Below are 27,010 nucleotides of genomic sequence, written 5' to 3'. Positions count from 1 at the left end.
GACAGGAGTTGTGTGTGTTTACTCTGAGCTCGCAGACGGCTCAGTTTCCTTTTCGGACTCTCGAGACATGTGAGAGGAGGGGGTGTCAGGGTTGCACAGTGCCCACCTGTCCCCTAGGGGTGACGGAGTCCGTTATCAACAGTGCGCTGATGTCGAACTCCACTTGTTTTACTCGTTGTTCAGCGTGCACCTTGCGCCTTGTCGTCTCTTCCTAGGCGCTGTTTGCGCAATGTAATTTGTTTTGGATGCCTGTCGGCGCCGGCCGAGGTATCGAAAGTTCGACAAGTGCCCGGGGCTGTGGGAGGTCATTAGGTGAGCCCTTCCCGGGCGGGGTGAAAGGTCAGCCGGCTCTGAGCATTTAGAGCCAGATAGACGGCTTGAGATTTAGACAGTGAAGTTGGTGTACTATTGCCCGCATCATCACACAGTGCTGAGACACTAAAACACCGGAAGAACAAGAGATTTCAAGTTTAAAACGGATTTTTTTACGCAATGTATTGTGCAGTCACTTGTGCCGATTTTTATTTTATTAATGCCGAGGTATCAGAAACTCAACAAGCACGGTCCCGAAAGTGAAAGAGGACCGCGCTGCAGCCGGAGCATGGGGATTTCTTGTCTTTATGGGGCCATGTGTTCCAAACACCTGGCCCCATAAAGATAAGAAAGTGCTTCACTACAGCCGTGAAGCAGGTGACCCAGTCCGGATCGCAGGCCAAAGGGCGGCAACCAAAAACCCTCATTTCCAATGGCAGGCCACCTTTTAGCATAAACGGTGACGCCGGCCAATGGAAATGAGGTGCGGGACTTCAAGCCCCCTTCTGAAATATACACAATATGTCTCGCAGACGCGAGCTGCGCATGCGCGCTGCAACGCAGGTCAGCGAGACCTAAAAAAGATTAGGATTTGACCCTCTAAGCACAGTGAGCAAGGAAGCAAAGTTTAGATTAGAATCTCTTGGTTCAGCAAACAGCAAATTTGAGTCCTTAGGACCAGAAAACAGGGAACAAGTTCCTGGGTGCAGCGAACATGAAAATAATATTTGCATTTGAGCCCCTAGGTGCAGCCAGCAGGGAAACAATATTTGCATTTGAGCCCCTAGGTGCAGGGAGCTAATACTCCATATCCAGTATTTAGGCACGGAATCCAAGGGACCTACATCTGGGATCAAGAAAGGCTCTAGGCAGAGCAACAAAGTGGTTCATGAGACTGTGGAGCTCTGTAGCTGGCTCTGCGGCCTTGAAATTACCTTAACGTTCAAGGCTAATAGTGGTGAATAAACAAAAATAAATTATTGCCGTGCATGGAGCGTGGTGACCTGGAATTGTCAACATTTAAATGTTTGATCTGCGATGTCAAAAGTGCGAGTCCAGGGACTTTGTGGACTTTGCATCCAATGATTCCTCTACACAGCAGTGACCCTCTTTTTCATTTACTTGATTTTTGGAAAAAAACAATATCGACAAATCTTTGCAGATGAAAACAATTAAATAGTAGAAGGGCTTAAAACCTGCCGAAATTTAACAATTTAGCATATACCTTCAATCTTAATGTATTACAAGGCGAATCAGATGGAAGTCCCTCAGCATATTAACAGAAATATTTGTAAATTAACTCACTCTATCCTTTAAATCAAGAAAACCGACAAGTGGATCCCATTGGTATCTAAAAGATCAGAAACTAGAAGTCCACTTTGTAATGACTTGTTTGGAGCACAAACATGAGATAATGCTCTGCCACCAAAAAATGAAAAAAGGAAGGTCCCTAGCCTTCTCCGCTGGAGCAACGATGAATCAAGCAACAGTGTTTGTGTTAACGATCAGAGGTTTATCAGACACTAGTAATACTTCCGGGTCCCACACAAAAATAACAAGGATTGAAAAATACTAATACCAAGGACGCCAGGTAAGACTGATTACAGAAATAAATCTGCTCTCATAATTTTCACAATTCTAGACATTCAGAGGCCTTAAGGTAGATTATTCACATGCAATCTGAATGTCTAGACTTGTGACAGCAGGGATATGCAATTCATGAAAACTGTATTTACATATATACAGAGATCTAGCTCATTTGCATGGGACAGAGCTCCTCCTCATTGGTAGGGGCATTTTTTGATCCTTTTGGATTTCACAAAATGAGCCAAGAGAAAAAGTTAGGCTCAATAGCATTATCTTCAAGAACAACATTGCCTTTAGAGCCTTTTAAGTGTGGTCAATGAGGTCCGACAAACTGAGGACCTCCAAAGCAGATATAGGCAGTGGCGGCTGGTGACATTTGAAAGTGGTGAGGCGTAAATGTATTGCCGTACGGCACTGCGGCGAGTGAGCAGCGAGCATGCCTGAACAACCTACAGGGGGTTATGGGGGGGGGGGGGTTCTCCCCTCACGAAAACTCGAAAAAAGAGTGGATAAATGGTGCATTTTCAAGCAAATTTGAGTAGCAGGAAGGTTAATAAAGTGATACTATTGAATTATTTATCATTTAAGAAATTGCCAATTTTTATGAGCTATAGAGGACAATCTTTGCATATGCTGATATTATCATTTGCCCATATTAACTTTTGCACACACTGATAGACTTGTAATGGTTTTAACTATACAATAAAAACATCCATTGACTGTGCAGTGCTGTACATCAATATGATTACACTATTTCCGTAAATTAATTTTCTGTTTTCATGCAAGAAACATGAGAAAACCCAGGAAATTGCATTTCCTTGCATGTGGATTTGAATGATTTACAGCGTAATAGTGGAGGAAATACGGGGTAAAAAGGAGTAAAAATGTTAAAGAAATAAGAACACTCGCAAATTTAGCACTGCTGGTTTTGGAGTTTAAAGATAACCCCGATTTTGATGATGTTCATGCAAGAAACGCCATTTTTTTTTTAAAAAGAGCAACAGTGACTTCACTACAACATTCTGAATCTGTTTTAGGAGACACCGTTGCATAGCAGGAAGTCCACAATATAGACCGTGACTAAAGTGAAAGCACAATTAACTGTTAAGATTGTTCACAGGTGATCTTCCAATCAGGAAGTGTCAGTTCCACTGCGCCACCCAAACTCCTCAATTGATTACTTAAGCAGGCTGAACTATCACTGACTTGCACACGTCCACTATGAGAGGACCCTTGCAGCACAGGAAACGTCCTAAACTAAATATTCTAAAATGTCCGCAAGGGAACAGGTATAGGTAACATAGAAAGTTGTTAAGTAAATACATTTTATCAGGCACATAGAAAAATGCTAAATGCATTGAAAAGATTTACAGTGGAAGAAGAATTTACCCACCAAAAAGAACACCCAGTAAATATGTAAAACTAGATCCTTCGCTATATAGACCTCTATGGGACTGAGAGCTATGGAGGTCAGGTAGAGGTTTCACCACCAAACATCAATAACTCTGTCTGGGGTGTGACTAGTTGTAGACTCCCACAAATGGCTCTACCAAGGCAGGAAGCATGACGCCTACCACAGAGCCAAGAGTAAGAAGGAAGAGACTCAGAAATAAAGCTTCTGCGCACAACAACCGCAGTAGAATTCTGCTCATTGGTTTATCATTTTCGATTGTGCTGTTTTCAAGTGGGTTGGGAGTGGGGTAGGATACACAAGCACATGACCATGCAGATCTCTTATGATGTTGCATATTCTCTGGTTATCTAACGAACTGACAAAACTTGCAGATTGACCTACAATGTGATTAAATATTTTCGCCATGATAATGCGCCCTTTCACACATGTAGCATCTTTCATTTTTCTAAGGTTCACAAAGTAATCCGTACCGTTGCATAATACCACCAACAAACAGTAAACCACAACCACACAACATTAAATTGTAGTAGACATGATCCAATAACATAACATGTCCTTTTGTGGATGGCAAGCCGCCACTCACAAGAGCAAAGCCAAAATTCAACGGGACTCAACTGGATTGTTCTGTGTTGTACCTTTCTGCTTTACTTATACAAGATGTCATGTATACGTGTTTAACTTCCATTTATTTGATGTATAATGAACCTCACTTACTGTAAAGCGCTCTGATATCCGCAAGGGTCTTGTTCGCGCTCTATAAAATGCTCAAAATAAATAAATAAATACATAAATAAAATAACCCAGAGGGAATATTTGTTGTAGTCCTTTTTCGCTTTCGCATAGAAATGCGTTTACAGCCAAAGGGCACAAGAAATGGTTAGTGGTAATAACTGTGAGTGAGATTTATCTTCTAATCCAGCGGACACCCCGGCAATGCCATCAGATCAGCATGATCGCCACCGTGCAGAACGGACTCAAGAGCAGTGATAAGTTCACGAGCCGTTGTCTGTTGTTCTCGTGATTCACTTAACTCAAGGGAGCTCAGACTCACAGAGTTCCCAATGTGGCAGCATTCATGATTCCAAAACTATCACAAACATAACAATGTGTTTTTCATGAGGGGCAGATGGAATAACAGACTGCACTAGTGGCCAATCACAAAATGCATGTCAATACAACCCACCACAGGCCCGGCACAAGGCCAGCAAACCCTGCACAGCACTTCACAAGTGCTAAAGTGCAATAACATTGAAATTACTGAACATAACATTTCATAGCAGTTAATCTGACCTGTGCATACTAATTCATATGAATACTTATTCTAAACCCTGCCAGTGGACGAGAACAAGCAATCGGGTACGCCCTGACTGGGACAATGCGCCTAGGTCTCCGGAGCTGCGTGGTACCTACTGGCTGTGCTCGTAAGTGAGTGACTCTGGCAGGTATGCCCCAGTGCGCGTCAGCACGCAATGCTAGCCCGCTGACTGGAATCTGGGGAAGAGTGGATTGACACACACCACAAGATGACAGGGAGTGAGAGAAAAATGCACTTCTATCTTAGGCCACAGCCAGGAAAAAATCATCACATCGGAGAAGAACACCAACTGCAGTTTGCAGTTGGAAGCTATTTCTTGACCAAAGAATGCAACCAGGGCCGGACTGGCTGTAGCGGGCACCGGGCAATCCCCCGGTGCGCTGCAAGGGTGGGGGCCGGTTTTGGGCCCCTGGGGGCCGCTTTTGTTACAGGGCCGTTTTTGCAGCATAGCTGCAAAATCGGCCCTGTAACAAAATCGGCCGAAAACCGGCCCCTGGCAAAGAGCACGGCCGCACCCCCAATCCCCAGGGGGGAGGGAGGGGGGAGGCCGAGCACTTTGCCAGGGCCGGTTTTGGTTCCCAGTCCGGCACTGAATGCAACAGCCTATATAATGCAAACGCTTAAACTTTGCACTGTATGTCTGCCCCCTCTCCCCACCCCGACATCCATCCATGCGATGACAAGACCCTAAACAGGCCTATATAAGTTCAAAAATGCCCGCCTGGGCCTTACCTGGTGAACTGCCCGAGTTCACAAGTCAGTCCAGTCCTACTGTCCTAGTCCGGATGGCAACCTGCAGTGCGATTCAGACTGGACAAACTGCCTCCTCGGCTCTAAAATGCAGTCCGCACTCCATCTCGAGTGACACAGTAAAATGGCTGCCGCTTCCACCACTCCAACTGCAGACTCATGCACGCGGGAAGCAGTCTGAGATCGACTCTGCACAGCCTCGATTACTTGGCTTCCTGCTTGCCACATCCTTTCCCAACTCGTCACAGGGTGGGTCCCACCACGTCCTGTAACGAGTTGGGAAAGGGTGAGGTAACAAGCTCTCCCCTCTCTGATTGACGTGGAGGGTTAGCGATCCCGGACTTGTATTTAAAACGCCTGGGGCTAACTTTACCTCCACGCCATCAGGGTGTGGAGACTGCACCTTGCAGCTAGGTCTTTGCCGAGCTGATATACATCCCAGCCTTCAGAGCTGTGAGGTTGTCATCCCGGCAAACGCGTAGGCTTCTTTGGGCCCGCCCGGGGAGCAATCATGTGATGTCCAACAGCGGCGGTATCAGTTAGTGGGGCAGACACTGTCACGTGTTCTTCTAGCAGCAGTATAATAAGAGTAGTAGTACTAGACTCAGTTACATTAAAGGGGTATTTTTTATAAAAATCAAATATGATATGAGCTTGTTGAATGTTGCGGGGGCGGAGCCCCGACACCCTCAGAGAGAAACCGCTGCTGGGGGCGCAGGATCTGCTGATGTCATCAGAGGGCAGCAATCGAAGGCATTCTTGGATTCCAGGTTGGTAGAGAGCACTGCGATGGTGGCTCGCCATACAGAATCCAACAACAAGCCGCAGATTGATTTGGGCCTCATTATGCAAGAGTAGGCCGCTGTACTGCATTTTGGGTGTCATTGGACCATTTGGGAGATTGCCTGATCTTTCTTCATCCTCTACCATGCCTCTCCTCTTTCTTGTCCCAGCATCACCCGTCTCTATTTATTTCACTCTTTGCCACATATTTTCTTTCCTCTGTTAATTTATGCCTTGCACTCTCCATAGTGTGTCGTCTCTCTCGTCCTTCCTCGGTGTCTTTCCTCTTTCCTCTATCCCCTTCCGCTCTGTCACTTTCTACGTTCTTTATGTGGTACCCTCTATTAAAGTGGTACTCTGCCCTCTCTCCTTTATATAACATTCTCTTTCTTATATCTCCTCTCTCCAGCTTCTCACTTCTAGACCTCTCTTCACTGCCACGCATCTCTTCCCTGTTGCCTACTCTCCACCATTCATTTTCTGCTGGTACCATATTTTGTCTTTCACTTACCCATCTCAGACTTCTCTATTGCCATTATATGTCACAATTTGCATTCTCTTTTGTATTGTATTGTTCTTTTTTGTAATATTTATCTAGAACTTGCTACCTCTGTGTGGGCGCTGAAGCACTTGCCTGCATGGGTGGCATGCTCTGTTGTGTAGGGTGTATGGTTGCAATCGGGTAGTCCTTGTTTTGACCATATGTGGGAAGAGTGTCTATATCAAGCATAATGGCTGCTGTGGTGCATATAGTGGTATGGTGTGCAGCGCATAGCAGTGAGATGGATGAAGAGGTGTGAGAGGTAGACATGCACTTTATAGTTAGCAATGTGCTGGCAGCCTTTGCATCATTGCAGGTTCATATATGGCAGTCCTGTCGCTCTGTTCTTTCTGTTTCCTGTGCCCCACCTGTATTTCCTCTGTGTGTTACTCAACTTCTTCTTTCTATTTCCTTCTTATGTCATTGACTGGACTTTTCTCACTGTGGCTCCCCTTCTCTTATTAATGTCTCACTCTCTGACTTTTTTTTGTCTCGTCTCTTCCCTCTTCTTTTCCTGTATCACTCTCTGACCTCCTTTTGTTGTGCCTAACCCATGGCACTCTCTGATCTCACGTATGTCTCACTGCAGGGTGACCACACCACTGGGGAGATTCAGGCTCTCTTGGCAAAACGAAACAAGCATTGTAACTGCAAAAGGGTTCACATTTGTTGGAGTTGGAGCCTATTGGCATTTGAAATGCCAGTGCTTGTTTACCTATGCAATAGATATACCTTAAAAAAATAAAGAGCACCACTGTGTGTTTTTCTGTAGTATTTTGTACAGCATGAAGTACCCGTTTGTTATTTTGAAAAGCTCTTGGGAGCCCCTATAAATAGTGCTTAAGAAATAGTGAAATCAGCTCAGACTGGTATTAAGGATCATGTTAGTCGAGTTTGTGCATGTATTAGAGTAGATGCTCTGGGGGCGTGGATGTCAGCCCCGGGCTTGAACAGCTGGCTATGTGATCAATAGCTCACATTCCAGTCACTGCCTTTTCCAACAAGCGGCATTTAGCACTGTCAGAAGAAAGCCAGGGCATTTCTAGCTCTGTGTTGTAAACTTTCATCTTTTTTGCAATCCCAGGTCATGCCAGCTCTGTTGACGTTTCAAAAACAAGCATTTGCAATGCAATCGGTCTTGCATTTTTTGAAAGTTAGAGCTATTGGCGTTGTAAATGACTATGTTTTTACTTTTGTTTTTCTGTTTGCAGTGGAGTGATCATATTTGCATAGTGCTATTGCCAATCGTATGACAATGGGAAGTAGGTTACGAGGGAGGGGAGTTGGAAAATAAATGACACAAATGGCAAAAGGAATTTGAAAATAGGGAAGGAGTGATTGTAAAGGGTCCGGGATAATGAATGACAGGAGAGAGCGTGATACCAGAGCAGGATATGCACGTGAGAGACAGAGCGAAAGAGGGTGTTGCGAGCAGTGTGCATGAGTGACAGGGAAAAAGGGATGGGTAGAGAAGAGTGGGGCAGGGGAGAAGGAATATGAGAGGAAGTGGGAAACAGAGGGCGGCTGTGAGTTTGTGAGGAAGGGATTAGAGCACAACGGCCCAGGTCCCCAAATACTTGGGAGTTAATGTTTCCGGCTTTTGGAAGAAAATGAGTAAACGAAACCAACAAAGGAGTTATGATCACATCCGCCCATGTCCTTGGGAGCAAGCAGCGTCACATCTTGCTGTTGGGGATGCATGCATTATATCCATGACTTACTCCTGCTAACCGCGGTCTACAACAGGGTAAACGGAAACAACAAAGGAGTTATGACCACATCTGTCCAGGTCTTTAGGGGCAAGCACTGTCGCTTCTTGCTGTTGGTGATGCATGCATTATATCCATGACTTACTCCTGCTTACCTCAGTTGACAAAAGGGTAAATGGAAACAACAAAGGAGTTATGACCACATCTGCACAGGTCCTTGGGAGCAAGCACTATCACATCTTGCTGTTGGTAATGCATGCATTATATCCATGACTTACTCCTGCTAATTTCGGTTTACGAAAGGGTAAACAGAAACAACAAAGGAGTTACAACCACAACCGCACAGGTCATTGGGAGAAAGCACCGTCACATCTTGCTGTTGGTGATGCATGCATAATATCCATGACTTACTCCTGCTAACCGCGGTCTACAACAGGGTAAACGGAAACAACAAAGGAGTAATGACCACATCTGCCCAGGTCTTTAGGAGCAAGCACCGTCGCTTCTTGCTGTTGGTGATGTATGCATTATATCCATGAATTACTCCTGCTTACCTCAGTCGACAAAAGGGTAAACGGAAACAACAAAGGAGTTACGACCACATCTGCACAGGTCCTTGGGAGCAAGCACTATCACATCTTGCTGTTGGGGATCCATGCATTATATCCATGACTTACTCCTGCTAACCTGGGTATACAAAAGGGTAGATGGAAACAACAAAGGAGATATGACCACATCCGCCCATGTCCTTGGGAGCAAGCATCGTCATATGTTGCTTCTGGTGAAGCGTGCGTTATATCCCTGACTTACTCCTGCTAACCTGGGTCTACAATAAACCTGCTCAGGTGACCCAGCTTTGATCCAGCCTCCCTCTTTGTGCACTGGGACACATCATTGCATTGATAACGAGCTCATGTGAACCAGGATGTTGAAATAGCTCATGATTTTGGAGAAGCCAAGTATCTGCAAGAGCAGAAAGAAGAAAAAAAGCTATGCAAGTTAATTGCCCCTCCAGTGCCTTTGTGCCACATGGAAGTCACTTGGAGAACAGCAGGTCAGAAGCTATGGTGACTGCTCGTGCAGACCAGAGTGCACCCTAAAGGAAGCGAGCTAGCAGTAGAATGTATGTTTTTTATATATTGCATGAGGATTGCAAGACACTAAAGTTGTGGTTGAGCGAGACCTAACACAGAACAATTAGAAACAACACAGTTCTCTGCCTACTGATACCAGCCAGGCGGTGACAGAGCCGTAAGAGTGTAAACACGGAAACTCGGATGTGGTTGGTAAAACCAGACCAATAGACATTGACATACACTGGTTTTCAAGCCAATTCAAACATAATTTTTTGTGTACATTACATAGCAAAAAAAAAATGTTTTTCTCAAGATATAGACCAATATTAGGGGCGGAATGGGGCGTTTTTTACTATTTTTTCTGAGCAACTTATTTTGCAGCAAGGGCGATATTCAAATTCCTTGGTGAAATATACTCATAATGATGGAAGACTCAGTATGTGATCTAACATCCCGTGCCAAGCTGAACAGAGTTACATTTCCAGACACCCAATACAAGTTGATTGTGATCATTCCTTACACTTACACAATCCTTAAAAGTTTAAAGTTAAATTCCGATCCCAGGGCAAAAAAAAAAGTTTACCCGGGTATTGGAATCAAGAGTAATGTGATAATGGTATTTTCCACATGTGGTAAATACCATTCCATGTTCTATCTAACTTTTGAAGAGTGTTTAAGTGTCCAAATAGAATTAAAGGTGGCGCTGGCATTCGTTTGTGTCTCAGGATGCACGGTCTCAAAACAAAGTAAGGAGCTACACAAAACGTATATAAGTTAAGGGCATTGTAACATTAATGCTAGAGTGTAATTACATATTAAGGTACAGATATTTTAGTTGTGTAAAGGGTAAAACAAACACTCAACGTTAATTCTGGAACGTCGTATACTCAGTATGATATGTAACACGGCATGGAAAAGATATGACTATCAAATGTATGTGGCATTATTCTGAGTAAAAAATTTAAATTAAGTAAAACAAAAAAAGGTACAGGTATTTTCATTCTTAAAGCTCTAAAACGATCGCGTTCAGGAACCACCTAGGTACAATATGTACAACTATTAATACTGCAGTTAATAAAGTATGCTTAACATATGTCTAGCTAACGCAAATTTGCATATGCATATACATATGTTCTGGTTGGTTAAAAGTTTAGAAGCAGCATTTTTAAGCATACCGGAGAGGATTGCAGTCTAAAGAGACAGTAGGTCACGGTCTGATCTGCTGCTGGGGTACAGGTCTCTCCTTTAAAATTAAATGGAGAGGACCTAACGAGGAAGCAAGCATTTGCTACAGGGTGGGACTGCGGGAGAGGGCAGCATATGGCTGACGCAGAAAACAAAATAATGGAGAGTCCTTGGTGCAGAAGGGGCCGTCACTTTGGGAGTCACTAACAGAGGCATCGCGTTTCCCCAAGGTGCATGTGATGGGAAAGAGGGGTCGAGAGAAAGCGAACGACCCAAGCTCTTAAGAAACGAGAGAGCTCTGGAGATGATAGACACGACTAGGGGAAAGGGCTGTCGAAAATGTTAGGTACTCACCAACCTGGAACCAGCCTATACAGGAAATATGCGCACGCGGACACACACAATGGGCATGTGCAGCAAAGTTATTTCACGCCTAGTGCGCATATGCTTTTAAATAAAAAACAAGAGTGTTGGCTTGTTCTAAAGCTACGGGACATGAAGCAGAGAGCACAAACTCGTACATGCGCCTAGCAGTATCATGCACATTTTAAATACTAGAGTAAAGAAGGGTCTTGCATCTCTCTGGAAGTCTGCTTCGAGGGGAAGGGAGGGGGTCTGGCAGAGTGCCACTAGGCAGTACTGCCAGTACTGACCACAGTCTCCATTGTCACAAACAGCTCGTGCTTCTAGGGTGCCATGCATGCATTAAGAGGGGTTCGACCCCAACTCGACTTATCAGCCCTGTGCGATCCATGGACTGCCAAACACAACAAACCAATGTCTCTAAGTTAAAACAGTCCACGTGTTGAGCTGTAATACTTCTTTGTGGGTTTTTGTCTAACTGTGATAACATGGAGAATTTTCTGCCGTCCTTGGTCCTGGAGTGCCAAGTGAGGGGGTGAATTTTTAAACAAGTGCGGCCACCATGGTAAAATATGAAGCATGCTATGCCAACAATGACGACCAGATGAGAACTGCAAAAGTGAAAGTGAAGTCAGATTCACGCATCAAGTTACGCAGTGTTTTCTGACAAAGCTGCCCCGCTCTCCCCCGCAGCCTCCTATGCATGCTCTCTGCTGCCCAGGCTGGAGTGAGGACTCGATGCAAACAAAAAATAAAATAGCGCCGCAAATGAACAAAATTAAAAGAAAATTAAGAACACATGCAACAGGGGCAGTCTGCGCGGAGGTTTCCTAAACAGCAATCAGAAGCAGCCATTTACAAAGGGCATTAACAGGAGCCAATAGAAAACATGGGAAGTGCTTCAATCCATGTTCTAGATACTGCTTATCTCGAAGAGACAGCGCATGCGTTGCATGCGCTGCCTAGGCGAGACATAAAAGTGAATTACTTTGTTTGTTGTTAAGTCGGTGGTGGATTTATTTTTTATGTTTTTCAACAATAAACGAACAGCCTGGTGTAAAACGACAAACTGCGTGGTCCTTAACCTTCCAGATAACAGGCACTTTCTTGTACTTTTTACTGTCACACTATAAAAAATAACAAGCAGCATAATGACAGAAGGGGGTGCAAGCATGAAAGAAACAGATGGCTAGAGGTGTCCAACAAAAAGCAGTGCAAGGAAAGTTCCTTTGACAACAAGCAGGAGCAGGAAGGACGGCATCAATGATGGAAAGGAGGGGGTGCATGTGAGGAGGCAACAGATGGCCAGAGATGGCCAACTAAAAGAATCAATCTCTGATGTCCTGTGGGAAGGAACCAAGCACCCAAAAGCGGGACAGATGAACATTATTGACCAACCAGAGTAAAGGAATTTCAAAAGGAAGGTCGACCAACCAAAAGCGATGGGCGTGTTGAATGCCCATAGACTTGAATACAACATGCCTCTCAGAGCAGCGCATACGCTGCCCTGGCTCAACCTAAAATTGGCCATTAGATTAAGCAAATGTGCTAGAAAATGCACCGTTTTGGCCATTATTAAAAATGGCTTCATTGTTCCTTCTACGTGAGTTGTGGGTAAGGTTGCCATGTGTGCTCACTACATTCATTTTCATCTTGCAATTTGGGATATGGCTTTGCACCCCATCACTTTCAAAGTTCACCAGCCGCTGCTGATGAGAGTGACACTGGATATAAGATATGAAATGTCAGGAATCTATCCTTTCAAAATCGAAAGAAAAACAGAGCAGGAATCATTGCACAACAACCTGCTTTTCTTATTTTAATATGGTTACGAAATAAAACTGAAACCCCCCTGAAAATGGGCAGTTATGCTCAGCTACATAAATCATAAGGTGCGCACCCACCATGAAAATCATAACTTGCCCCCTTCATGTACTGCTCACAGGCTTACTACATTTATACCAAAATATAACAGGGCTACACAACATCAATAAATATCAACACATATCCAAAAAAGAAATTATTTTGTTTCCATGGTGGTCTATCCAATTATGTCATTGTTATGGTGATGTGCAATGTCGCCAGTGATGTCATTAATGTCATTTGTGATCTCATCTGTCACATCATGTATGAGGTAATGAGTAATCCATGTGGGATCCTGAGAGAGCCAATGACTGAAGACGGCTGTCCATTTGCATTATGTTGCACAGTGTGATGGGTGTAAGGAAAATGTGAGTGGCAGATTAACAGGCAACTGGTTGAGCAGGTCTGCAAAACCCAATATGCATGTAGGCATGCTATTTTATATTTATTATTTTTTGATTACATGAGGCTAATGAGACCGCTAAAACGACGGTTAAAGGGACATTATGGTTAGGTATGGCAATAAGACTTACCTTAAATTAAAAAACGTGATGCCATCAGTAATGTCATTTGAGACCATCTTCATCAATTATGCAATTAGTATATCATGAGTGATGTAATATGTGAAGTAATTTTTATATAGCGCGAACTTGACCCGAATCGGGTATCAGAGCGCTTTACATAGCACCAGTTGCGTTAAATTAGGACACATTCATTTTTGTTAGGCACGGGGAAATTAAGTGATTTGCCCAGGATCACAGGATGTGCAGCGTCATTGCCGAGACTCGAACCCAGTTCCCCAGCATCAGCAGAGCATTGCAGGGCACAAGTTAAATTTAGTTCAGTAAACTTTAAGCTTTCGTTTTTTCATACACCTAACTGTAACGTAACTTTACCCTTTGTTTTTTCAGTCAATTTCTAGGTTTTTTTTTTTATCGAAAAACAATTACCTTTGAGCCATACCTAACTATAATGCTGCTTTAACTGTTGTTTTTATCAGTGAATTTCTAATGTTTTTTATCATATTTACCCAACTTCTTCAGGTGGTGCACAGCATGGGATTGGTTGCTGGCTACTGAAAATAAAAAATCCATCCGATGGTCCTCTTGCCAGACCCTCAGTGTGCAACCAACCCCTTGATGTACATGGTGTTCGGCTCAGTACTGCAGCAGATGGACGCAGGTTCTCACCAGAGGAACTACTTTTAATCTTTTCTGTATGGCAGGACTCCTGTGGGACCAACCGTCCAGATAGACCAAACTTTTTAACCCCTTCAAGGACAATCCGAGCACCTCTCTACATGCAAATTTCTCTAAAATTGTTGAACGGACTCTCGCCAAATCACAAAAAGCACACTTTCTCAGTAATTTTTTTAACTTTTTAGCATAATTTGGTCTAATATCATTTAACCATTTTTTTTTCTATAGGAGAGCAAAGTTTCTTTTGGGGGGGTGGGGGTTCATGTCGCCCTAGCATGGAAATCACATTTCAGGACAGGGTATCGTGGGAGAGAAGCTCAACCAGAAGTAGAGGGTGAAGTACAAAAGAGGCCTTAAACACCCTAAGAACATAGATTGCTTGTTGCTTATCACCCAATGGGCTGCCATGTTATTGGTACCCAAGTTCTTCTATAATTATCCACAAATGTTTTCTCTGTTTAAACTTTACATAAAAAGCACACAAAACAAGTATGCGGCAGCAAAGAATTTTTTTTAAAAAGGAAATATCTTAATTTCACAACACAAAATAGTTATTCCTAATCTATAATAGTCTTGAGGTTATGGTCTTCACTCCGCAAATATTCATCAAACTTCAGAATTCAAATAAAAACCCTTTTGCTCATTTGCTTTATGTTATGGCGTTTCGTGCCTTTTCGTGCCTCCGTTAAGTGGTATTTCATGCCTTCCTTCCTCAGCAAAATACCAAGTCAGTTTTAGTGACAAACATATTTCACGAATCATACACGTCGCTACACCAGTTCAAAAGATTAAATCCCACTAATTTCGAAAGCACTTCAGATTATAACAATGTATGTATGTCGAATATGATGTCATAATTGAAAACTTGCAAATATAAAATAGTTTACTATGGTCTCTGGGTGCACGGATCTGTATGGCCTATCGTACCCGCTTGCACTGCATTAATTTAATAATCAGCAACCATCGGGAAATTTGTTATGGTTGCAGGTTTATAAAACGTTGTAAACATATCTATGCTGTGCATTGCTGTGGGTGGTATGCTGAGACGTTTTAAGCCATGGGTAAAGTGGGCAATTGCCCAGGGCCCCCACCTTCCAAGTGGCTCCAGGGCAGGGTTGGATTGGTAACGCGGGCACTCGAGCAATGGCCAAGGGGCCGGTATCCGAGTTCCAGCTGTGGGCCGCTTGTTTGGGCAGCCTGGGGGCGGATTTGGGCTGTGCTGTTCAGATGATGCTAGCGGCCCAGCCGGTGCCTGAGTGGCCTTGCTGGAGGCAGATTGGCGTCCATTACCTCCCTTTCATCAACGGGCAGAGGTGTCACTCCCTTCCTCTCTCTGGGCAGTCCCATTAATGTATGCATATTGAGCAGGGGCAGGGGGCCCGAGCATAAGTGGCTTCACTTGTTTTTCAGGTGTGTTTTACCAGTGTGAACTAATCCATGCATTTAAAAAAAATCTAAATAACGTTAAAAAAATATGCCTCTGTCAGAGACCCCGCCCCCTTCTTTTTAAAACATTTCGCCAATGCCATGCTTTGCTGAAAGGCAATATGCACATTTGTGGCACCTTTTTTTAGTGTGCAAGGGCCGATTTTTAATCCCAATCCAACCCTGCCCCAGGGAACGTGAATGCTCGCTCTATTTGATCTTTATCTATTCAATTTCTCCAGCTAAACCTCTCGCCCTCTCTGCCTATGTCTACATCTAACCCAGCCTCTCCACCCACTGTAATTTCATGGGTTTTTGGTGTCCTGGGCAAGACATGTTTCAGCCGTTTTATGTGACCCTGTTAAAGTTTAACATATAATTTAGTTTTGTTTGGCACCATACAGGCTCAAATTAGCAGGAAATGGGTAACAAAATTCTAATTTGTTCTGTACAGGGGCCCCCAAATAAGTCTTGATCAACGCCCCCAAAAGCTTTAAAACGACACTGGCGTAATGTACAGTTTTGTGCAGTAGTGTGTAACTAGTTAACAGATTAGATTAGATTAAAATACTTGTAGAGCGCATGGCTGCCTCGGCAAAAAGGCGTCCCAGCGCTGGAGCAAGACTGGGCAGGTGACACAACCAGGGGTTAGACCTGGGAGAAGAGCCAGGTTTTCACAAGACGTCTGAAGGCCAGATGATCAGGGTTTGTGCGGATGTGTAGGGGAAGAGAATTACAAAGAGCGAGTGCCAGGCGTCTAAAAGAGCGGCCACCAGATCTGGTTCTACGTATATGAGGAATACGTGCAAGACACTAGTTCGCCGACCGCAGTGCCCGCGATGGGGTGTACAGAGTGCACAGATCTTCTAGAATGTCTGGGGCGATTCCTATCAGTATCTTGTGCGTGATGCAGAGCGTCTTAAAGCAAACACGCTGTTCGATGGGCAGCCAGTGAAGGCGGTAGAGGAGGTTAGAGGCATGGCTGAATTTAGGGAGGGCAAAGATGGCGCGTGCTGCCGCGCTCTGGACCCGCTGCAATCTATTGAGCACGGATTTATTGGATCCAAGAAGAAGCACATTACAGTAGTCCAGGCGGGCCAGATGTTCCCGCACCCGAAATATATAATTACTTAACGAAGCTTTTATGGTGTCTGCACCAGAATTTCGAAACTTGTCATTTAAAAAGCTGCCATCTATTAATTAGAAAGTATACTTTGTATGGCAGAAACCGCAGTTTATTATTAATACTATCAGGAACCACACGGGGGCAGAGTGAGCAAACTATTCCTATCTAGCATCACAATTTGTTTCATCGATTAGAAGGCGCCTGTGTGATATTACAGACGAGATAACAAGGAAGAATGTACATACACTTTACAAAATACACCATGCAGTCAACAAAATGCATTAGAATGGGTAACATTTGCTAAAGTAACCATAAGGGTCGTCTGACCAGTCAGAAAGTACAGGCGTTGTGGTGAAAAGCCCCTCGACCCTAATTATGAGAATAGGTGGTCTTTATCGCACATCATGAACATTGACACCACGGGGTGCGTTATTTATCAACTGCCATAAATAACACCTATTACGAGTTGTGGAATAACATGCTGGGTTTAGTGTTTAACCAGGGCTCAAGTCCTAAAAAAAAAGAAGTGGGGGGACTCACCAAGTTAGGCAGAATGAGTGTGACATCACCGCGTGTGACATCACAGCATGTGACATTACCGAAAGTAATCGCATGTGGCAACAAACATCCCATCAGTAGAACCAGAGATAAGCAATTTTAAACATTACAAGTACATCCTAAATTCCAGTGCATTCATATCAGTTTTATATATGACTGAACATAGTCAACAGCTTGCTTCCTAATCCTAGTTTCTGTTAAGTACTTAGGTGGGGCATAAGAAGCTGTGTGCCTTTGTTTCCCGTCCATAGCTCTGGCATCTAGGTGAAAGGCTCGAGTTAGCTCCCAGTCTGGATGCTACTCGAACCAAAGGGGGGCTGATAGCCCTCTAAATTAGGCCTTTGTTTGTGGCCCAGCTGAGGGTGAATGTAAGAAAGCCCCCCATCTCCTGCACGTTGCTGCTCGAAAGGGAAAGCAAACAACGTGCAGACGTAGCTGAATTTGGGTTGTATGATGTTACAACACATTCCGTTGTAACGCATGCCATTACCACGCATGCGTTACAACGCGAATGCCTTTCCCACGCATAACCTTTACCATGAATATTCCTTTGCCACGCATATTTTTACAACGATTTACGTTGTAAATTCATGCATGGTAAGGGCATACTCTTGGTAAAGGTTATTATTCCCCTACCCCTAAACCCTTCTTACAAATACCCCTTCCGTGCCCTTAACCCTATAATCGGACCCCTGCTTTTTTTTTCTCTAAAATCTAATATTCCCCTTACCTCTCCACGTCGTCTCTTCTCAATGTTCTTCCGTGTTGACGTCGCACGTCGTTAAGAGGAAACGGAAGTGTCTTTCCGTTTCCTCTAACAATGCCGATTGCCTCCCATTTTCCTCCACATAGAAACTTCCACAGGTGCGTTTTTTTGGGGGGGGGAACCCCCCCAAGCCCCCTGTTTTTTTCATGCTTTTTTTGGGGGGGGAAACACCCCCAATCCCCCTTTTTTATTTGTAGCCTTTACCACACATGCCTTAACTATGTATCTCGTAGTAAAGGTATGCGTGGTAAAGGCTATTCGTTGTAACCACGCATGCATTGTAATGCATGCGTGGTTAAGCTAGGCGTGGCAACGGCCGCGTTGTAGGGGCCGTTTCCCCTGAATTTGTTTCGGTGTCGGAAAATGACACCGGGACAAGTTCAGCATATTACATGCGGCCCAACTTCTTGAGAGGGCAGACGGCGTTCACCCTGTAAAAATAGTGGGTGGACGCCGTCCACTTGCGTGTACCTTCGGCTTGTGCCCTGTGTTTAACGCACCAAATTCCACATTTGTATGGCAATTACTCTATGGTTTTTCCCCGTTGAATTTCGGCAGGTTTGACCTGGTGAAACTTAACAAAGATTGAGTTAGTTAATACAACCGATAATTATCAGAAGCTTAAATACCTAACAACTCGTAATTCCAACCTGTGCCTAAACTGTGTTTACCCACAAGATGGAATTTAAAAAGTAGCGAGTAACCAGGCCCTTGGAGTCCAGAGGGGAAGCTTTGCGTTAGTTTTGAGGGAGTTAGAACCAGCAGCAGGCCAGGTGGTGTACTTTGTTTTAATGAGACTCCCTTACAATGTAGGGGGGTGGGGGGCATTTACCCCCGACTGTTTCCACGTACTTGTAAAATGTGCTGCTTCTCCAGGCGGTCGTAGCTGTGCGGAGCAGGAGCTCTCTGGGAAAGATGCAAAGTCAGGAATACACAGCAGAGCTAAACTGAGGGTGGAAATCAGACAGTGAGAGGTCACAGCAGACATGCTTGTTTGGGTGCTTCTACCACAAGAATAGAGTGCTATGAAAACCTATATTTCACTGCACATTGTTTGGCACTATTATTTCGAATCAGTACCCATTGATAACATTTTTTTCAAGCTAACCACCGCATAATAAAGGCCTAAAAAAATATACATAGCTGGCAACGTGCACTAAGGCAATATAAAAAAGGAACTAAAATTACTACTTTCAGATTAACTTCAATAATGTCAAAAATCATATGATCTATGACATATATAATTTGTCTGCAAACATTTGTATCATTAACACATCCATAATACAAATAACTTCCACCTAAATACATTATATAATAAATAAATATGAATTTAATTCCCAAAGTTACTTCAACAAATGTTTTGCAGATTAACTCCTAAACCCCAACTCCCCTCATTCACACACACACACTGACTCATCTCACTAGATAAATACAGCATTACAGACACAGTGTACCTCATATTATATGGGCCATTATAACACGGATTGTCTAAATTCCGTAGACCTAAAATCATGGACGTCAATTCACCAATATGCCAGGGGTAGCATAAGTGACATCACATGCTCTTTGACCTTCACTTACACGCTATTGCACATACAGTCACACACAGACACACTGTATACACACACTTTCTCTTACAGAAACACACACAAACCCGCAAGCACGCACACAACATACATAAAAGCCTTTTTTTAACTTACCTCAGCAGTCAGGGAAGGGCATATTTCAACTATTTGTACTCCATTTTGTATTACACTAATAGTGAATAATGTCATTTTATTCACTATTAGTATAGTAAACAATTTACAAGAAAAAATGAGAGTGGAGCCCCAACCGACATCCATAAGTGCTAGCTGCTTCTATGTTCGTGGCACTGATTTTGCCACTTCTAAGGCCAGGGGTCACAAAGGCAGTGCCAGGGGTCACAAGGGGCAAGCCAGGGGTCGCAGCAGGGACCCCTGGTGACCCCTAAATGACGTCCATGCCTAAAATACAAACAAGTCATGCACGTTTCGTTGGCTAAGCTTCCATCGTGACCACCTCAGGACCAGCAGCCAATGACAATACTTCATATACAGCATGGTTCAGGATTTCCAGGCAGAAAAACCTTAGTTTCCACAGTGGAGTTTGTTTAGGTATCACGTACCTCTTGATTTCGTCATTTCCGTTGTATATATCCAATGCTTGTATATCCTTCAGAGTGCCTTTAGAATTCGTTTTCATCATTTGCTCATTTGCATTTCCAAATTGATTTTATTTGCTCACTTTCCACTATACCTGCTGATAAATCTAGCCCCAGCTATACATTATAAGGATAAAGCAAGTCACTGAGGGGTGTCATGATGCACTAGAAGCATAAGGCCAACGGTTGGGTGCCTTTATAAGGTATTGGAACTTAAAGGTGACTTGTAATATCCTAATATATATGGCTGGCGGTACATTAGCCATATGATACGTGCACCTCTGGACCTCCTTCTGAGCTTTGGTCTCCCTGTCGGACGTGTGTTGATGATGTTGCTTCTCCTGTGATGGCAGATGGTAGGGGGTGAATTGCTGGCAGGCTGTGCTATAGGCTGGTGGGCGTGGCCTGCTCCCAGCTCCTGTCTACTGTCTCTTTGAAAGGATGAAGAAGCCTGTAGAGTGGGTGTGTGTGGCCTGCCAGGTAGGCCCATCATAAGCCACAATATTTTGCACTACTTTGAGGATCAGCAATATAACAGTGCCGGGCACCAGCATGAAAGAGATGCCGGCAATGTGTCCGGAATTACCACTATCGCCCCAGATTGTGCCTCATACCATGGCTGGGCAAGCATTATTAACCCACTCAAAGACTTGCCACCATTATGCCAGCGGCAGCTCTATGCTAGCAATGGGCACCAACATGCCACGAGTGTTCAGAATCTGCCAGATATTAGTAAAATTGTTTACGGGTCTGAATTATACAAGGGTTGGACTGAGCACCTCCATGCCCAGGGATGACCATAATATTCCAAGAATTATCACCACAATAAGCAATATTTGGGGTCCACAACTCTAGAAATGGCTCCTGTATGCCCTCAGGTGCCACACAGGAAGTCCTGTGCCACATTGGTGTTAGTGAAGCACACTGTCAGGCAAAGGGACACCTCAGAGACCAGGCACATCCATCCTCACGCACATGCATGCATATATGCACAGTTAAACACACACACACACCATGTTTTATAATTACATGCATGTGCTAAAAAATTACATGTTTATCATTTGTTGGAGTCTTTAATCAAGTAGAGGTGGGGTGGGTGTGTGCACACCTTCAATAATAATGTTCCAGCCATGACTCAGGAGGTGCAATCAAAAGGGTAGCACATACATAAATAGCGTAATAGGTTGACCAGTTCTCAAATGACAACATGAAGTATTCCTTCCATCTTATGGTCCCTTTTTATAGATCCTTGATGGTGATAATACAATATTCATTTGAGAGAACACAGCCATTGTGTTTTGTCCCACGTCATAACTTTTTCAACCAAATTGTTAGAAAGCACAAACCTTGTCCAGACCCAATGGCAGCAATGTACACTCCCACACTTGACTGCATCTACAACGAACCCAACTCAGCTGCAATATGTTGGTTAGCAGGAGACCCTGGGAAAGCCCAATGCGATAGGAAAGAGAAAAGAGAGACACCTGAGGTCCCCAGTCTGACTTCTCAGTTTTGCTAGGCATGGACTTCAGATGGTCTTCAAGGTTGGACTGGGACGGTAAATAGGCCAGGGCACCACACCGAAAGTGCTCGCAGTTAGCAAACCAGATAGCTAAAAAGTGGCCACATTTGCAAACCAGTCCGCTTTTAACTTGTAGAGAGCGACATGCTGTATTATTATTTTGCAATGTATGGGAGACGGCATGCATTTGTGTTTTCTGCAGGCAATGCTTGTGGTAATATCAGGGAAATCAACAGTAAAAACCAGCCCCCTGGCTATAAAACAGGTCCACAAACTGCAAAAAACTCGCCCACACACTTATTTGTGAGACCAGCCCATCGGGCACTGCCTGATTGCCCTATATGGCCAGTCCGACCATGAAATAGATGAGGCTATTATTGTTCATGAATTGTAGTTACACACTCAATTAATTCTTGATGTATGTCAATGAATTTCTCGTTAGGTCTTCTGCAAACGGAAATATACAACATGAATCAGTATTGTGTGTCCCAGCTCATTGCAGTAATTCACCTTTCTGTCAGAAGTTGTCATGGGTTTCAGATAGCAATAGCCTGGCTGCAGCTGCTGATCATCCTGAGTGTCTCACAGGAACACGGTGGACCATGAAGAAAGTTAACCCCAATATCAAAGTTGGTCACCGCTTTTCCCAAACAATGTAGTCCGTGCCTCGTGCCACCGGATTGCTATGTCCTCCTAAGACACAAAGGGGCATATTATCAAGAAACGGCGTTAAAATTATCGCCGCTTTAGCGGCAGAAAACTGCCGCTAAAGCGGCGATAATGGGCTTGATAATATGCCCTCAAGAATTCCCATAGAAGCCCATGTTCTGGTGTCAACTTGGGCTTCTATAGGAATTCTCTGCGGCATATTATCAAGCCCATTATAGCCGCTATAGCGGCTGTTTTCTGCAGCTAAAGCGGCGATAATTTTAACGCTGTGCTTGATGATATGCCCCAAAGTCCTTCATCAAACTGAGATGACTTTCCTTGTCCAGACCCAGCCTTTCCTTCCTTTGACTGAAGATAACATGAGTATAAAGCTATACCCCGCAGAGTATGGAGAGATCAATAACGGTTTATGATAGTGCCACCCCACCCCCGACAAGGTGGAGATCTCAGCGGCAGTGACCCCCTTTAACATCAATGCTTAGCATGAAATTCACATATAAATGTGGGGCACCTTATAAGAGGCTGGCTCCCATGAGGTTTCCTCAGGCCTGAAACCTCTTCGTCTACCTAGTACTGCAATGTTTTCATAACAGTTCTTTCATCTCAAATCTTATGCTCCTCATATTTTTATAAGCATTTGCCTTGCCGGTACAGAATTTGGAGCAAGATGTATTTTGGCACAAGAGGGTTTCACTAAAGACATATGAGAAATGCAGAATGAATTTTCATGGACTGGGGCAATTTCATTTGCACATTGACTGGATTTACAACCTGTACGATAAGGAAAGGACAAACAAATATTGAAACTTAAAGGACTTTTACAAATGTAAATTCTTAGTATGTATCTATGCTTTATCACTCACCATGTATTTATGGGCAGGGGTACTTTAACGATCTGCGTATAGCTTACATTTAGCTTTGGCCTTTTTTAAGGCTTTCTTTGTAGATTCTTGGATTTTTAAAATTCTGTTAACCCCTCAGCTGTTGAGGCTTTTCTCGTCCCAGTGCTGAGCCCTTTTCTTATGTTTAGGGCACTTGGCGCTTAAGCCTTCATACCCCCCCCCCCCCCCCCAAAGGGATCCCAGGCACAATTGTGCCCATTTTTCCTAACATCTTAGAGATTCTAAAGGTGCCTAGGAATTGAGAAACTAGCCAAATATAGCAAATGTTTGAGTTTTTGGGAAAATAGGAAGCAGGTGCTGTGCAAGGAAGCATATTTTGCTTCTAAAAATAACATTAACAAAAGGTTTGCTGTGCTAAGATCACTATTTTGCCAGCATTCAGGAACAAGAAGAGTTGTAAAAGAAAACCACTTTGATCACAGCTTTTGCATATTTCTACCTGCTAGTCCATTTTTAGGTCGAGCATTCGAGACCTCTTGTATATACTTTAGTATATACACTTTAGTATATACTTATATGTGTATGTACTTTGTGGGCTCTGGAGATCAGCCCTAGGACTTGTCTGCTTCCGCTCAGGGACTTTGTTTTCTGTTCAACTGCCTCTATTTAACTGTCTTGATAGAAAATGACCAGCAGAGGTCAGTAAAATACCAGAATTGCTTTCTGCTGAGGGACTTTCTTTTTTTAATTTTTCTGGCAACTGCCTCTATTTAACTTTCTTGATAGAAAACAACCAGCAGAGGTTAGTAAAATACCACAATCACTTTAGACATTCTCTACATTCCAGTCCATAGAAATTGTCTTTCACAAGCACCCGTAGACAATAATATCTTTTTCAAGTCTTGTATTTTCAGTGATATGACCACCGAAGGCCATGCTTTTATATTAAAAACAGGGCTTTGGACAATACCATTTCCCGCTGGAAGGCAATATTTCTCTCCATGTGTTTCCATACCTGGCTGGTCACGCAGTTTGGTGCTTACTTTCCCTCCATGTTAAAGAACAGTTGATGTTTCAGCACCCAGGCTAATGTGCTGCGTAGCTAAATACATACAAGGTCCCAAAGGCGAGACCGAATGCATTGCAAATGCTTGTTTCCTTCTTATGTGTGTTCCGGCGCTTTGCAGGTTGCGGTGGAACAGGATGTGAAGTGTATGGGTGAGCCCGGAAAGTTATACTTTTCTGAAAACTAGACAGTGCTGAATTTAGCAAGGGGTCATTTGGGTGGATTTCTCATGACTGTCTTAACAGAACTAATAGTTGACATTAAAAAAGGCTGGTTTACATAAATAATATACCATTTTGTCCGCAAGCCCTTCTCATTACAGGGATACAATGGTTGTCTAAAAACATTTGATACCCAGAGTCAAAAAATGAGTAGCAGCTCACAGTGATTTTTCATTATATATCGACCATGCAGCAATTCAGATGGTAACATCTAATGAATGAAACATAGGAATGAAAGAAACCAATATATTTTTTTAATGTGAACAATATACTGATTTCAGGAACAGGGTTTATATGTACACCTCTTACTTTGGGGTTACCCATACTATCAGATTATTCAGAGGGCATTGTGCAAAATGTGGCCTTTATTGCACACTGGCTTACATTTTGAAGCCAAAATTGGAACAAAATCCAGTTATTAATAAAAAAATGTTTTCCTATTTTCTGTTCCCGTACTTCTCCTGATAAAACAGCATGCCACTTGTGTGGATAAGGCCTGTGACAGGAAAGGCCACAAAACGCAAACTGGGGACATCAAATGTTGCCATAAAAGACAACCTTTTTTGGAGATGTGAGAAGCTGCAGAATTTGGGCCTAGACTCATCCATCCTCCATGAAAACCTTCCCATCCTAGACATTTCTGAAAACTAGACAGACAGAGAAGTCCAGGGTGGTGTGACTTTAGTGGATATCACTAACCTTTCTTACCCATAATGCCCTGCAAAACTCAATCTTTGGTGAAAATCATGTATTTTCCCCATATTTGCGGGGGGTAAAGCTCCAGAATTTGTAGGAATCCATAAAATTCCTACCACCCTGCATTTCCACACTTCCCCCAATTTCAAAGGGTACCACACTTGTGTCGCTGAGCCTGGCACTTGTGATGTGGGTAGCTGCGGTATTTGGGCTCATCCTCCACCCAAAGATACCTACCAAACCCAGACATTTTTAAAAATAGACACCCAGTTAAATCCAGAGTAATTACACTTGCATGGATCCTAGTACTTCTTATTCAAAATGTCCTGCATACCTCAAACTTTGGCTAAAATCACACATTTTGCCTCATATTTCTGTGAGGGAAATTTCTGGAATCAGTAAGGCTCCACAAAATTCCAACCACCCACAGTTCCCACAGCGAAATAGGTTGACCAGTTCGCAAATGAGGACATGAAGTATTCCTTCCATCATATGGTCCCTTTTTATAGGTCCTTGATGGCGATAATACAATATTCGTTTGAGAGAACACAACCAACATGTTTCATCCCACGTCATAACTTTTTCAACCCAATTTTTTTTTTTTTAAACAGTTTTTATTAATAACAAAAAAGCATCGGTTTAGGCAGTGTACATTCATCAGTGGCAAGGCAAAACAAAATCAAGACAATGCTTCGCAACTTATGCAGGGTCAAGGATACATAAAGCTTCTCTCCCCGGAGATTATTTCGGCTGTATAGTTACTACATCATTACATGGTCAAGAACATGTGGAAATAGGTATTTGGTACAAGTGCAGAGAAGCCCTGTTGGGGGCTACCCGGTGAGGGGGTCTCCACAGTCCCTCCCAGCTTGTTCCTCAATGTTCGTCTCTCCCTCCTCAGTTCCACCGTGGGAGAAATGCAAATATCGCCCCTATATTTATTCCACTTTCCCCATTTGTGGTCCCATTTTTGGGGGAAATCTCGTCCCTTGAATACTGTTTTTTCAGCAATCATGACATAGTCCATGTAATTTGCCCAGTCCCTTACCCGTGGCAGCACGTCCGCCCCCCACTTTTGAGCAATATTGCGTTTGGCTATGGCCCATCCCATGGTGGCTCACGATTGTTCCGTCTGTGAAAGGTCAGTGGCCTCCCAAATATTGAGGAGGCATAGTTTGGGGGATGTTTGAATAGTTTTGCCACAAGCCCTGGTCAGTTGCCGGGTGACATCTGTCCAATACCGTTGGATGTGAGGGCAGTCCCAGATTGTGTGTGAATGTACCAGTCTGGTTGCATCGTCTTAGGCAGAGTGGATCCGGCCTCCTACCCAACCCAAACAATAATTTGGCATCAAAATAGACCACGTGGAGCATCTTAAGCTGGACCAGTCGGAGTCGCATAGGAATCGCCACCTCCCTGGGAGAAGCGAGCGCCTCCCTCCAGTCCTCATCATCCATCTCTCCCAGATCACGTTCCCAGCTCGACCGTAGTTTCAAATTGGGTCTGCTCGGTTATTCACTAATTTTTTATATGTGAGGGATATGGCTTTACGGTCCATTGGATCTAACAATAGTCGGTCCTCCAGCGGGGAGGAGTCTGGAAGCGGGATACCCCTGGGGAGGGCTGAGTCAATGGCGTGGCTAATTTGTAAATACCTAAAAGTCTCCGAGGGTGCAAGGTGGCGTTTAGTCTGAAGATCAGCGAACGTGGCCTTCTTCCTCTTCACCCACAAATCCCCCACGCTAGAGATCCAGATCAAGTCCCATTTGTCAAACCCTGGACATGCGCTAAGGTGTCCCAATATATCTGGTTCCCACAACGGAGTCGCCTTAGTAAGACG

At 43.8% G+C, this 27,010-nt stretch overlaps 1 protein-coding gene across 1 annotated transcript in view; it reads left to right on the top strand.

The window, feature by feature from the left end:
- CETP (cholesteryl ester transfer protein) overlaps nucleotides 1-27,010 on the top strand; it is a 202,509-nt gene that overhangs the window by 22,690 nt on the left and 152,809 nt on the right. The window lies entirely within an intron of this gene.

The sequence above is a fragment of the Triturus cristatus genome, chromosome 12 (assembly GCF_964204655.1).
Source record: "Triturus cristatus chromosome 12, aTriCri1.1, whole genome shotgun sequence".
Taxonomy (NCBI): domain Eukaryota; kingdom Metazoa; phylum Chordata; class Amphibia; order Caudata; family Salamandridae; genus Triturus; species Triturus cristatus.
This window is presented reverse-complemented; position numbering and strand designations above follow the sequence as displayed.